We start from the raw sequence: 12691 nt of genomic DNA, 5'->3' as shown, positions 1-12691 counted from the left end.
GCTTGAGGCACGTCAAGAAGTTCAAGGGAGGTTCAGGGGGCTTCTCAGTGGGTTTAGAGGAGTCCACGGGCATCCAGCAGTGTACCAGATGGTGCAGGTGGGTCCAGTGGGGTTGAAAACAGTCTACACGGGTGCAGGTGTGTCCAGGGGCGCCCAAGAAGGTTTAGAGGGATCCAGGGGGTTAAGAGGCATCCAAGGACATCTAGAAGAGTCCAGAGAGTTTCCAAGGACTCTACAAGGCTACAGTAGGGTACAGGAGGGCTCCTGGGGGGTGCAACGTTGGTCCAAGGAGGGTCCATAGGGGTTTGGACATTGCAGGAGAGTCCAGGTCCAAGGGGCTTCATGGGGGTTCAGGGGGCTCCAGAAAGGTATGAGGTGGGGCCACAGGGATACAGAGGGGTTTGGGAAGACCAGATTTTAGAGAGGTCCAAGGGGGCTTCACAGGAGTCCAGGCAGCTCCTCAGGGACTTCAGGGGCTGCAGGGGGGGCCAAGGAGAACACAGAGGGCCCTTAGGAGGATCCAGGACTGTTCAGGGTGTTCCAAGGCAGTCCCACTGGGGGTCCATGTGGTATCAGCAGGGTTCAAGGTGCTTCAGGACACTTTAAGGAGGTACAAAACAGTTCCCAGTAGTATAAGGGGGACCAAGGGGATTTCAGGGGTCTACAAGTGGGTCCAGGAAAGTTCATAGAGGTGGAGTGTTGTATAAGAAAAGTCTCATGGGGCCCAGGTGGTTTTCAGGGGAGTGGAATAATGTCAAAGGGTCTGCAGAGGACCTTCTTGGGGGTCCAGTGGCATCCAAGTTCATCCAGCTGGTCCCCAAGGGGGTTCCCTGAGGGACGACATTTCGGGCACCGGGGATCTCTGTGGGGGTCTCTGGGGTGTCTCTGCAGCATCTCTGTTGGTCTCTGGGGTTCTCTGCAGGTCTCTGTGGGATCTATGGGGGTCTCTGGTGGATCTATGAGAGGTTCCTGTGGGTCCCTGGGGTCCTCTGGGGGTCTCAAGGTGGGTCCCTGGGGGTCTCTGGAGGTCCCTGGGGGTCTTGGAGGGGTTTCTCGTGATCTCTGGAGGGGTCTCTGGAGGTCCCTGGAGGGCATCTCGTGATCTCTGGGCGGTCTATGGGGTTCCTTGGGGGGTCCCTGAGGGTCTCTGGGAGTCTCTGGGGGTGTTTGGGGATTTCTGGGGGATCTGAGGGGATCCCCAGGGGAGTTCTTTGGGGGTCCCTGGGGGGTCTCTGGTGGATCTTTGAGGGGTTTCTGTGGGTCCCTGGGGGATCTCTGAGAGTCTCTGGGGGTCTCTATGAGTCTCTGGGGGTGTCTGAGGGTCCCTGCGGGTCTCTGGGAGTCTCTGGGGGTGTCTGGGAGTTTCTGGGGGGGTCCCAGGAGATCCCCAAGGGAGTTCTTTGGGGGTCACAGGGGGGGTCTCTGGGGATCTCTGGGGGGTCCCTGGCGGGTGTTTGGTGGTCTCTGGGGGTCCCTGGGGGATCTCGGCGTGTGTCTGGGAGTCCCTGGAGGTCTCTGAGTGTTTCTGGGGGGTCTCTGGGGGTGTCTGAGGGTCCCTGGAGGGGTCTGGGGGTCTCTGGGGATCTCTGGGGGTCTCTGGGGGCATCTGAGGGTTCCTGGCGGGTGTCTGGGAGTCTCTGGGTGTCCCTCAGGGGTCTCTGCGGGTCCCTGAGTGGTCTCCGGGAGTCTCTGGGGGTGTCTGGGGGTCTGTGGGGGTCCTTGGGCGGTCCCTGGTGATCTATGGAGGGTCTCTGGGGGGTCTTGGCGGGTGTCTGGGAGTCCCTGGAGGTCTCTGAGAATCTCTGGGGGGGTCTCTGGTGGTCCCTGGGGGGTCCGTAGGGGTCTCTTGGAGTCTCTGGAGGTCCCTGGGGGGTCTCTGAGGGTTTCTGGGAGTCTCTGGGGTGTCTGGGAGTCTCTGGGGGTCCTTGAGGGGTCTCTGCGGGTCCCTGAGCGATCTCTGGGAGTTTCTGGGGGCTCCTGGGAGTCTCTGGGGGTGTCTGGGCGTCTGCGGGGGTCCTTGGGCGGTCCCTGGTGATCTATGGGGAGTCTCTGGGGGTCCCTGGGGAGTCCCAGTGGGCTCTCTGGGGGTCCCTGGGGGGTCTCTGACAGTCTCTGGGGGTCTCTGGGGGCTCCGTGGGGGCGTTTGGGAGTCCCTGGGGGTTGTCTGGAGGTCTAGGGGGGTCCCTGGGGTGTCTGGGGGTGTCTGGGGGTCTCTGACAGTCTCTGGGGGGTCCTTGGGGGTTCTCTGGGAGATCTCTATAGCGGGGGCTGCCGAGGGGCTACACCTCGGGCGCCGGGGTTCCCCAAGGGGGGGGGGGGTTCCGAGGGGCGTCGCCTCGGACGCCGGGGCTCCCCAAGGAGGGGTTGCTGAAGGGAGACACCTCGGGGGCCAGGGCTCCCCCAAGGTGGGGTTAGCGAGGGGCGACACCTCGGGCGCCGGGGCTCCCCAAGGGGGGATTGCCGAGGGACATTTTGGGCACCGGGGCTCCCCAAGGGGGTTCCCCGAGGGACGACATTTTGGGCACCAGGGGTCCCCAAGGGGGTTCCCCGAGGGACGACATTTTGGGCACCGGGGGTCCCCAAGGGGGTTCCCCGAGGGACGACATTTTGGGCATCGGGGGTCCCCAAGGGGGGGTCCCGACGGACGACATTTTGGGCACCGGGGGTCCCCAAGGGGGGTTCCCGACGGACGACATTTTGGGCACCGGGGGTCCCCAAGGGGGTTCTCTGACGGACGACATTTTGGGCACCGGGGGTCCCCAAGGGGGTTCTCCGAGGGACGACATTTTGGGCACCGGGGGTCCCCAAGGGGGTTCCCCGAGGGACTACATTTCGGGCACCAGGGGTCCCCAAGGGGGTTCCCCGAGGGACGACATTTCGGGTACCGGGGATCCCTGTGGGGGTCTCTTGGGTGTCTCCGGAGCATCTCTGGTGGTCTCTGGGGTTCTCTGGAGGTCTCTGTGGGATCTATGGGGGTCTCTGGTGGATCTATGAGGGGTTCCTGTGGGTCCCTGGGGTCCTCTGGGGGTCCCAAGGTGGGTCCCTGGGGGGTCTCTGGAGGTCCCTGAGGGTCTCGGAGGGGTTTCTCGTGATCTCTGGAGGGGTGTCTGGAGGTCCCTGGGGGGCATCTCGTGATCTCTGGGCAGTCTATGGGGGTCCCTGGGGGGTCCCTGAGGGTCTCTGGGGGTCTCTGGGAGTCTCTGGGGGTGTCAGGGGATTTCTGGTGGGCCGAGGGGATCCCCAGGGGAGTTTTTTGGGGGTCCCTGGGGGGTCTCTGGTGGATCTATGAGGGGTTCCTGTGGGTCCCTGGGGGATCTCTGAGAGTCCCTGGGGGGTCTCTGGGAGTCTCTGGGGGTGCCTGGGGGTTCTGGGGGGTCCCAGGAGATCCCCAGGTGGGTTCTTTGGGCGGTCACAGGGGGGGTCTCTGGGGACCTGTGGGGATCCCTAGGGGTCCCTGGGTGGTCTCTGGGGGTTCTCTGAGAGTCTCTGGAGGGTCTCTGGGGGTCCCTGGAGGGGTCTGGGGGTCTCTGGTGGCATCTGAGGGTTCCTGGCGGGTGTCTGGGAGTCTCTGGTGGTCCCTCAGGGGTCTCTGCGGGTCCCTGAGGGATCTCTGGGAGTTTCGGAGGGCCCCTGGGAGTCTCTGGGGGTGTCTGGGGGTCTGCGGGGGTCTTTGGGCGGTCCCTGGTGATCTATGGAGAGTCTCTGGGCTACACAGGGACCCAGGAAGGTCCCTATACCAGTTTTGCCCTCCTCACTTGTGGCACTAGTGCCACCAGGAGCCCCTCAGTGATTACAGCTCTATACCCACAAACTTTATTTCACTGCCACATCTTCTCTCAGCTCCAGCTCTTCTTCTCAGTCAGGCAAAGCAGCTCCAGGTTCCCAGGGCAAGATCTTCCTTTTTGCTCTGGCTCTAGCACCTTTTCTATCCCCCCCCCCTCCCACCCCAATCCCAGACCTGCATTTATTACTCTAGTCCCACAAGTCCTAATACCCACCACCCAGTGCCTAAAATCCCTACCCCACACCAACCCTGGACCAGAGGAGACGCTTTCTCACATCCACAGACACAATCCCAGGGCCCCAGTGAATTGTACCTCAGCCCTCCCGTCCCAAAGTCATCTCCATAGTCCCTGTACCAGTTTTGCCCTCATCTGTGGCATTAGTGCCACCAGGAGCCCCTCAGTGATTACAGCTCTATACCCACAAGCTTTATTTCACTGCCACATCTTCTCTCAGCTCAGCTCTTCTTCTCAGTCAGGCAAAGCGGCTCCAGGTTCCCAGGGCAAGATCTTCCTTTTTGCTCCGGCTGTGGCACCTTTTCTATTCCACCCCCCTCCCAATCCCAGACCTGCACTTATTACTCTAGTCCCACAAGTCCTAATACCCACCACCCAGTGCCTAAAATCCCTACCCCACACCAACCCTGGACCACATGCAGATGCTTTGCCACAGACACACTCCCAGCACCCCAGTGAATTGTACCTCAGCCCTCCTGTCCCAAAGTCATCTCCATAGTCCCTATACCAGTTTTGCCCTCCTCATCTGTGGCATTAGTGCCACCAGGAGCCCCTTAGTGATTACAGCTCTATACCCACAAGCTTTATTTCACTGCCACATCTTCTCTCAGCTCCAGCTCTTCTTCTCAGTCAGGCAAAGCGGCTCCAGGTTCCCATGGCAAGATCTTCCTTTTTGCTCCGGCTCTAGCACCTTTTCTATCCCCCCCCCCCCCCCTCCCAATCCCAGACCTGCACTTATTACTCTAGTCCCACAAGCCCTAATACCCACCACCCAGTGCCTAAAATCCCTACCCCACACCAACCCTGGACCACATGCAGATGCTTTGCGACATCCACAGACACACTCCCAGCGCCCCAGTGAATTGTACCTCAGCCCTCCTGTCCCAAACTGATCTCCATAGTCCCTATACCAGTTTTGCTCTCCTCATCTGTGGCACTAGCGCCACGAGGAGCCCCTTAGTGATTACAGCTCTACACCCACAAGCTTTATTTCACTGCCACGTCTTCTCTCTCAGCTCCAGCTCTTCTTCTTCTCGCAGTCAGGCAAAGCGGCTCCAGGTTCCCATGGCAAGATCTTCCTTTTTGCTCCGGCTCTGGTTTCTCCTACCATCTTTACAGCTCTATCAGCTCTGCTGCCTCAGCTCCACTTCCTCAAGTTCTCACTGCCTCCGGATAAAAGCTGATTCCGACTCCCTCTGCAGCCCGGGACTGTTGACAAAAGCACAAGTCAGAGTTTATCATCACTTAACTATCTCTAGGAGCTGTCACACAGCTCCACACAACACCAGATAAATAACTAAAGGAGAAAAAAATCAAATAACATTTGAAGGTAAATTATAATAAAATGAAACGCCTTTATTGACATCATTTGTAATATTACTCTAAACACGAAATCCCCAGAATGACAGCATCCCATCTATCCTTCTCCTTTGGGGGAGCATCCCCGGGCATTGGCAGCTTCGACAAAGCAAGCCGCGCTGCTTCCCTGGGACACCACCTGCACTAGGCTCCTCTTCAGCACTCCCTGCATTGGCAGCCACACGGCCTCAGCCCGGCGTACCTTGCATTAGTAGGAGCTAGGAGCCCACCCCATCGCACTCTGAATTAGCAGCCACAGTGAACTCCGACCCAACGCTCCCTGGAGGGCACCCCAGCACCCGCGGGAGACTGGCCCCGCCTCCGGCCCGCCACCCTCGGGGCCCGCGCCGCGCCGCGGCCCCGGCCCGCCGCCCTCGCCGAGCCGCGCCGCGGCCCCGGCCCGCCGCCCTCGCCGAGCCGCGCCGCGGCCCCGGCCCGCCGCCCTCGCCGAGCCGCGCCGCGGCCCCGGCCCGCCGCCCTCGCCGAGCCGCGCCGCGGCCCCGGCCCGCCGCCCTCGCCGAGCCGCGCCGCGGCCCCGGCCCGCCGCCCTCGCCGAGCCGCGCCGCGGCCCCGGCCCGCCGCCCTCGCCGAGCCGCGGCCCCGGCCCGCCGCCCTCGCCGCGCCGCGGCCCCGGCCCGCCGCCCTCGCCGAGCCGCGCCGCGGCCCCGGCCCGCCGCCCTCGCCGCCCTCGCCGAGCCGCGCCGCGGCCCGCCGCCCTCGCCGAGCCGCGCCGAGCCGCGCCGCGGCCCGCCGCCCGAGCCGAGCCGCGCCGAGCCGCGCCGCGGCCCGCCGCCCGAGCCGAGCCGCGCCGAGCCGCGCCGCGGCCCGCCGCCCGAGCCGAGCCGCGCCGAGCCGCGCCGCGGCCCGCCGCCCGAGCCGAGCCGCGCCGAGCCGCGCCGCGGCCCGCCGCCCGAGCCGAGCCGCGCCGAGCCGCGCCGCGGCCCGCCGCCCGAGCCGAGCCGCGCCGAGCCGCGCCGCGGCCCGCCGCCCGAGCCGAGCCGCGCCGAGCCGCGCCGCGGCCCGCCGCCCGAGCCGAGCCGCGCCGAGCCGCGCCGCGGCCCGCCGCCCGAGCCGAGCCGCGCCGAGCCGCGCCGCGGCCCGCCGCCCGAGCCGAGCCGCGCCGAGCCGCGCCGCGGCCCGCCGCCCGAGCCGAGCCGCGCCGAGCCGCGCCGCGGCCCGCCGCCCGAGCCGAGCCGCGCCGAGCCGCGCCGCGGCCCGCCGCCCGAGCCGAGCCGCGCCGAGCCGCGCCGCGGCCCGCCGCCCGAGCCGAGCCGCGCCGAGCCGCGCCGCGGCCCGCCGCCCGAGCCGAGCCGCGCCGAGCCGCGCCGCGGCCCGCCGCCCGAGCCGCCCGCGCCGAGCCGCGCCGCGGCCCGCCGTCCTCGCCGCCCGCGCCGAGCCGCCCCGCGGCCCGCCGCCCTCGCCGCGGCCGCGCCCGGCAACCGCAGGAGATGCGCTCCGCTCCACTGCCGCCGCCCTCCCCCCCCCCCCCCAAGGTTTTGCGGCGGACCCACTCCGGCTCCCCTCCCCCAGACCGCGGCGCTCCCTCACCGACGCTCAGCGTGGACCCACCGCCGTCTGCCGCCTCCGCGCCGAATTGCGGCAAATACGTGCCCTCGCACGGTTTTTATACCCGCGGAGGCCACGCCCACGCCTGCGTGCCCCAGCCCAGCCAATCCCGGCCCGCCCGTCCCTGCCCTGACTCTCTTTCCCCAAGCGCGCTGGTTCTTCCAACCCCGCGGCTGCCGCCGCCGCCTTTTCGGGGGCGATCTCCTCTGCTCCCCGCCCTTCCCGCGTTCTCCCGGGACAATTCCCACCGGGAGATAACCTGGTGAGCTTCCACTCGCCCTTCCCTGGCCCCAACAGCATCTGCCGAGCCTGCGGCAGCGAAGCCGCGGCTGCAGGAGCTGCGCCTGAGGAGAGTAGCAGGGCGGGGCCAGGCTGAGGGGCCGGGCCGCGATGCACTGGGCAGAGCTTGCCGAGATCGTACCGGATTGAAAAGGCGGGCTATCATTGGACGGAGCGGAGAAAGGCGGTCCGTGATTGGTGGGCCCGGCGCGGCCACGAGCAGCGATTGGCGGACCTTGGAGCTTCAGGCTTCCTTCCTTGGTTTCTCTTGGACTCCTGTTGTGTGTCACTGGGTCCCTGGGGATGTGGGGGTTTCTGTAGGACGCTGGAAGATCCTGGCGGTCCCCGGGATGCGCTGGGGGTCCCCAGGTCTCCGAGCCTGGCATTCCTGATGTGTAATTTATGTACATATGTAAAGTTTCTTGAACTTTAAAGCCTTGATCTTTGTTTAAATGGAAATTGTGTACTTATAGGCAGCATCTTAAAAATAAAAATCATTCACTTCTGTTATGGGTTCAAGATTTGGGTTGGAGGATTTTGCTGCTGGGTTCTTTTCTGAGGTTTTTTGGTTGGTTTTCTGGTCGCGTGCCTTAGGTTACTGTGGCTAAAAATGTGAAGAAGAATAAAGGTGAAAAACTCTTGAAGCATTTATATTATAGTAAATAGTCAAAGGTTGCACTCTCGACTAAATACCATGTAAGAATATTGTTTTCAAAAAGCATAGAAATTAAAGGTAAATAAAAAAGAAAACACTGGAGAAAATCTGTTGATTTATTCATCTATACAATAGTCACTTGATCTTGGGTCCGAGGCATGGGGCAGCTATAGCAGCCTTGGGTTAAGAGCTATTTTCACATGTGCCCTACTTTTTTTAGGTTAGTTGTGGGTATTTGCATAATGAATGCCATTTATGTTTCTGGAGTGGTCTAAGTAGGATTGTGGAGTCCGCCAATAGGATCTTTGTTTGTGGAGCCAGCCAATAGGAGCTTTGTGGAGCCCGCCAATAGGATGTTTGTGGAGCCCGCCAATAGGATGCCGTTCTTCCGGCGGGGAGGCGGGGCTAGCCCCGGGCGGGAGCTGCGTAACAATGACAGGCGCGCCCGCCAATGGGGTGCCGTTCTGCCGGCGGGGAGGCGGAGATAGCTGAGGGCTGGACCCGACGAGACTGACAGGCGGGGCCCCCAATAGAATACCGTTCCTCCAGCGGAGAGGTGGGGCTAGCTGCGGGCGGGAGTCGGCGAAGACTGACAGGCGTTCCCGCCAATGGGATGTCATGTCGCCGGCGGAGAGGCGGGGCTACCCGCGGGGGGGAGCCGCCTGAAGACTGACAGGCACGCCCTCCAATGGGTTGCCGCGACCCTGGTGGGGAGGGGGAGCTAGCCACGGGCGAGACGACGCTAATGGGGGGCCGTACTCCCGACTTGCAGGCCGTTCCAGCGTCGTTGCTATTAATCGGCAAGCGCTGTGGCTTCCGCGGCAGCCAATGTGGACCCGCCGGGCGCTGCCGGCACCTCCGCGCCCTCCCTCCCGTCTCCGCGCTCGCCGGTCCCGCTCGACCCGCGACGGGGCCTGCACCGCCTCCCGCCTCCCCTCCTTGCCCGCTCCCGGCACGACCCCCGCCCCTCCGCCCCTCCGCCCCCCCGCCACAGGCGGGCTGAGCGGCCCCGCAGCCTCCGCGGCGCGGCCCTGGCCCGATGCCCCGGGTAGCGAGGGGGGCTGGAGGCGGCGGGCCCTGCAAAGGACACCCCCAGGGCAGCTTCACATTCCAAGTTGCTCTGGTCTCCCCCAGCTCTCCATTTCTTCTCTGCAGAGCACAGCTGGACTCTGCCGGCCCCGGAGACCTGGGGACACCCAGCACCTCCCGGGGACCGCCACGGTTCTCCCAGGGACTTAAAACGACACCCCAAGACTTCCAGGTACCTCCAGGGTCCAACAGGAACCCACAAGAACCCCCAACACCCCTAGGAGGCCCCCAGAGTCTCCCACCATGCCCCGGAACCCCGGAACGCCGCAAAACAGCTCCAGGGATCTACAGGGAATTCTTTTTTTCATGGATTTGGATTGCACAGCCTCCTGTATTTTTTGTTTTACAAAGCCTGCAAAATAAAACGAGGTGCCTCAAAACCTTCTGGGTTCCACCGAGGCTTCCCACGCTCATCTATTTTTCATGTCGTTTTCCTCATTTTTTTTTAATTTATTTGATTCTTTTGACTCCATTATCATTACCATTACAGGCCGTGCAGGGCGGCGCCGTCTGCCGCGCCCGCTGGCCACGCCCCCGCCCCGCTGGCTGAGCGGTCAAGGCGCCCGCCTGGAGCGCAGATGCCTCTGTCCAAACTCCGGTTCGAATCCCGGCCTCGGCCGCTCCCTCGGCCTCGCCGGCGCCGCCTGGCGGACACGGCCGAGAATTGCATTGCAGTCCAGCACTCTCCCAGTCGGGGATCGTCTCTTTCTCTAGAGCAGCGCTTTCCCCTGCGCACCACCCAGCAGCGACCTCTGCGCCTGGCAGAGGCCTGAGGCATCCCACTCTAGGCTCTGGGCTTCCTTTCCTTTCTTCCACTGCAACCGTCGTGCCAAGCAAGGGTTAAAATCACACGCTGTAAGGGGAAACGCAATTACTGAAACAGAAATAAATGCCAACTACACACCACCTCACTGCCTAAAGCTCCCTCCCATCCCAACCCAGCCCACTCTGGGATTCCAGCACGATTCCACACTCTCTCCCTGCATTTATTTTGCACCATTTCCTCTCAAATTCAAATTCTCAAATTTAGGTGCTTTTTAAAGCAGTAATTTAAAAGTCATTGCAGGAATAAAAAGGGACTATAAAACATCCAAAAATCATTCCTACAGCCGTCAAATCATTATTAATTGGAAGACACTTCCCTCCTCTCTGTCCTTATTTGCTGGAAAACCTTACAATGCCAATTGCCTCTTTTTAGGGTGGTTTTCTTCCACAGCTCCTTTCTCCCAGGTCAAACCTCCTGAGATATTCAGGCCTTATTTGGAGGTAAATTTTTTCCAGGGGGATTTTCCCACTTTTGAGCAGACCAGAGAAGATTTTCCAAGGTCCCCAAGACATTTCTGCACGTCACCTGTTACTGATCACAGAGCACAGGATAAGGCAAGAACAAATTTGGCAGCACTTACCACCTGGAATTTTCTTTCTCAACAAATCGCTGCTGTTCCTCCTGGCTCTGGAGGTTCCTGCACGAGCCCTTGTCCCAGCCCTGCCACACACACACAAGAAGCAACAGGCACACAGGCGCTGCTTTCACAATTCCTGACCCAAACCCTTGCCTTTCCTGCCCAAAGCTGAGGGAAACCTGACAGAGTATTAACAAATCAGCTTTGCTGACAGCAGTCAGTGCTCCGGTCCTTTGGACGTTGCAAAAGTTTGTAGGGAACAGACCCAAATTCTAAAGCGCAGTCTCACTCTCTAACAGATTTTGTTAGAGAGAGAGTGAGCCGTGACTCATAGAACAGGAAAAAAAGACTGCACAAGGAATAACAGAAGGTTTCTCACAAAGAACTCAAATTCCTCTTTCCCTCATGCCGGGACTGCACCATCCAACTCTGGCATTTAAAAGACAATAGGAGTTGTTATTAATACTTTAACTTCTGCAACGTGGTTATTTCCCAGAGAACTGGGCCAGCACTGAGCTGCTTCCATGTGCCTGCAGCACTTTGGGGAGTAGCAAGATGATGTCCCACTTGTGCTTGGAAAAATTCAAGAGAAGGAAAAGTCAGTTCCCTTTTCCCTCGCTGACCCATAACCAAACCAGTCATGTAGGACAACACAGACTATTCACAGAAGGCATAATTCAACAGGGATAAAAATGGGAACCAAGGCCCCCAGAATGGGAAAGTAAAATCATGCTGCTTTTCTAACAGGAGCACAAAAAACTCATTCAAGCCTGAGAGGAAATTACAAACCACAAGAAAAAAAAACCAAAAGAAACACTCTGCCATGATACAACTCTCTGATCATTCCAAAGGAAATTCTCCACAGATCATAAGCAATTACCAATCATTTCGCCTCTGTAAATAAATAAGGACTTGGGTTTCTGTTCAGGTGCTGGACGTGTCCATTGAAGGTTCAGGAGTCTCGTGGGGTTGTTTAGGGCTGATCCTGGCAGGCCCGGACCAAATCCAACCGTCCTTATCACTGCTCCGTGCTGAATCTGGGGGGAATATTGATACAGTTTAGAAATACTCCCCTTCCCTGCTACTCAGTCCTTCTTTACACATTCATGGAGCAAATTTACTCCATCCTTTCTTCCCAACAACAGCTCTCCAGCCCCAGTCCCAGCTCTCACAGGCACAAACTAAAGCCACCAGAGGCAACGGTTCTATCAGCACCTGGAATTCCCAGCTCTCCGGGCCCTGCGCTGCTCATCCAAACACTCACAGCTCCGCCCACAGGCTCTATGTTCCCAGAGGGAAAAACGACTGGACAGGACACACCTCGGACATCACAGTTCCTCTCATTCCTGGTGCCCTGCAAAGTCACAGGAAGTACAGTCCCTCTCAGACCCTTCACCCCTGAACACGAGGACACCTGCACTTTACACTGGATCCCAGGGACCTGCACAAGTGTGTTCAAGTGAGCACAAGTCAATGGCTCCCTCTGACACATCCAGCCCTCCCTTCCCTCTGAGAAGTCCCAAAGACTCCCACTCCACCCCTGTGTCTGTGCCCTGTGCAGCACCCGCACCGAGCTCAGCTCTCCCCTGGCCCTAGGACATTTCTGCACGTCACCTGTTACTGATTACAGAGCACAGGATAAGGCAAGAACAAATTTGGCAGCACTTAACACCTGGAGTTTTCTTTCTCCACAAATTGCTGCTGTTCCTCCTGGCTCTGGTGGTTCCTGCACGAGCCCTTGTCCCAGCCCTGCCACACACACACAAGAAGCAACAGGCACACAGGCGCTGCTTTCACAATTCCTGACCCAAACCCTTGCCTTTCCTGCCCAAAGCTGAGGGAAACCTGACAGAGTATTAACAAATCAGCTTTGCTGACAGCAGTCAGTGCTCCGGTCCTTTGGACGTTGCAAAAGTTTGTAGGGAACAGACCCAAATTCTAAACCGCAGTCTAACTCTCTAACAGATTTTGTTAGAGAGAGAGTGAGCCGTGACTCATAGAACAGGAAAAAAAGACTGCACAAGGAATAACAGAAGGTTTCTCAGAAGAACTCAAGTTCCTCTTTCCCTCATCATGCCGGGACTGCAGGACCCAGCATTTAAAAGACCCTAGCATTTAAAAGACAATACAATTGTTACTCATTCTTAAACCTCTGCAACGTGGTTATTTCCCAGAGAACTGAACCAGCACTAAACTACTCCCACATCCCTGCAGTGCCTTGGGGAGTAGTAAGATGATGTCCCACTTGTGCTTGGAAAAATTCAAGAGAAGGAAAAGTCAGTTCCCTTCTCTCTCTCTGATCCATACACAAAGCAGTCCTG

At 60.0% G+C, this 12691-nt stretch overlaps 1 long non-coding RNA gene across 1 annotated transcript; it reads right to left on the bottom strand.

Moving 5' to 3' along the window:
- Window positions 1-4992: 4992 nt before the first annotated feature.
- On the bottom strand, window positions 4993-7036 carry LOC139678921 (uncharacterized). The gene is made up of 2 exons (XR_011699120.1): window positions 6927-7036; window positions 4993-5228 (listed from the first exon to the last, which is right to left on the bottom strand). It is a non-coding gene; the product is annotated as an uncharacterized lncRNA (long non-coding RNA).
- Between the last annotated feature and the right edge of the window lie 5655 nt (window positions 7037-12691).

Source organism: Pithys albifrons, chromosome 15, assembly GCF_047495875.1.
Source record: "Pithys albifrons albifrons isolate INPA30051 chromosome 15, PitAlb_v1, whole genome shotgun sequence".
NCBI lineage: Eukaryota > Metazoa > Chordata > Aves > Passeriformes > Thamnophilidae > Pithys > Pithys albifrons.
Note: the sequence above shows the minus strand (reverse complement) of the source record. Positions and strands in the feature narration are given on the sequence as shown.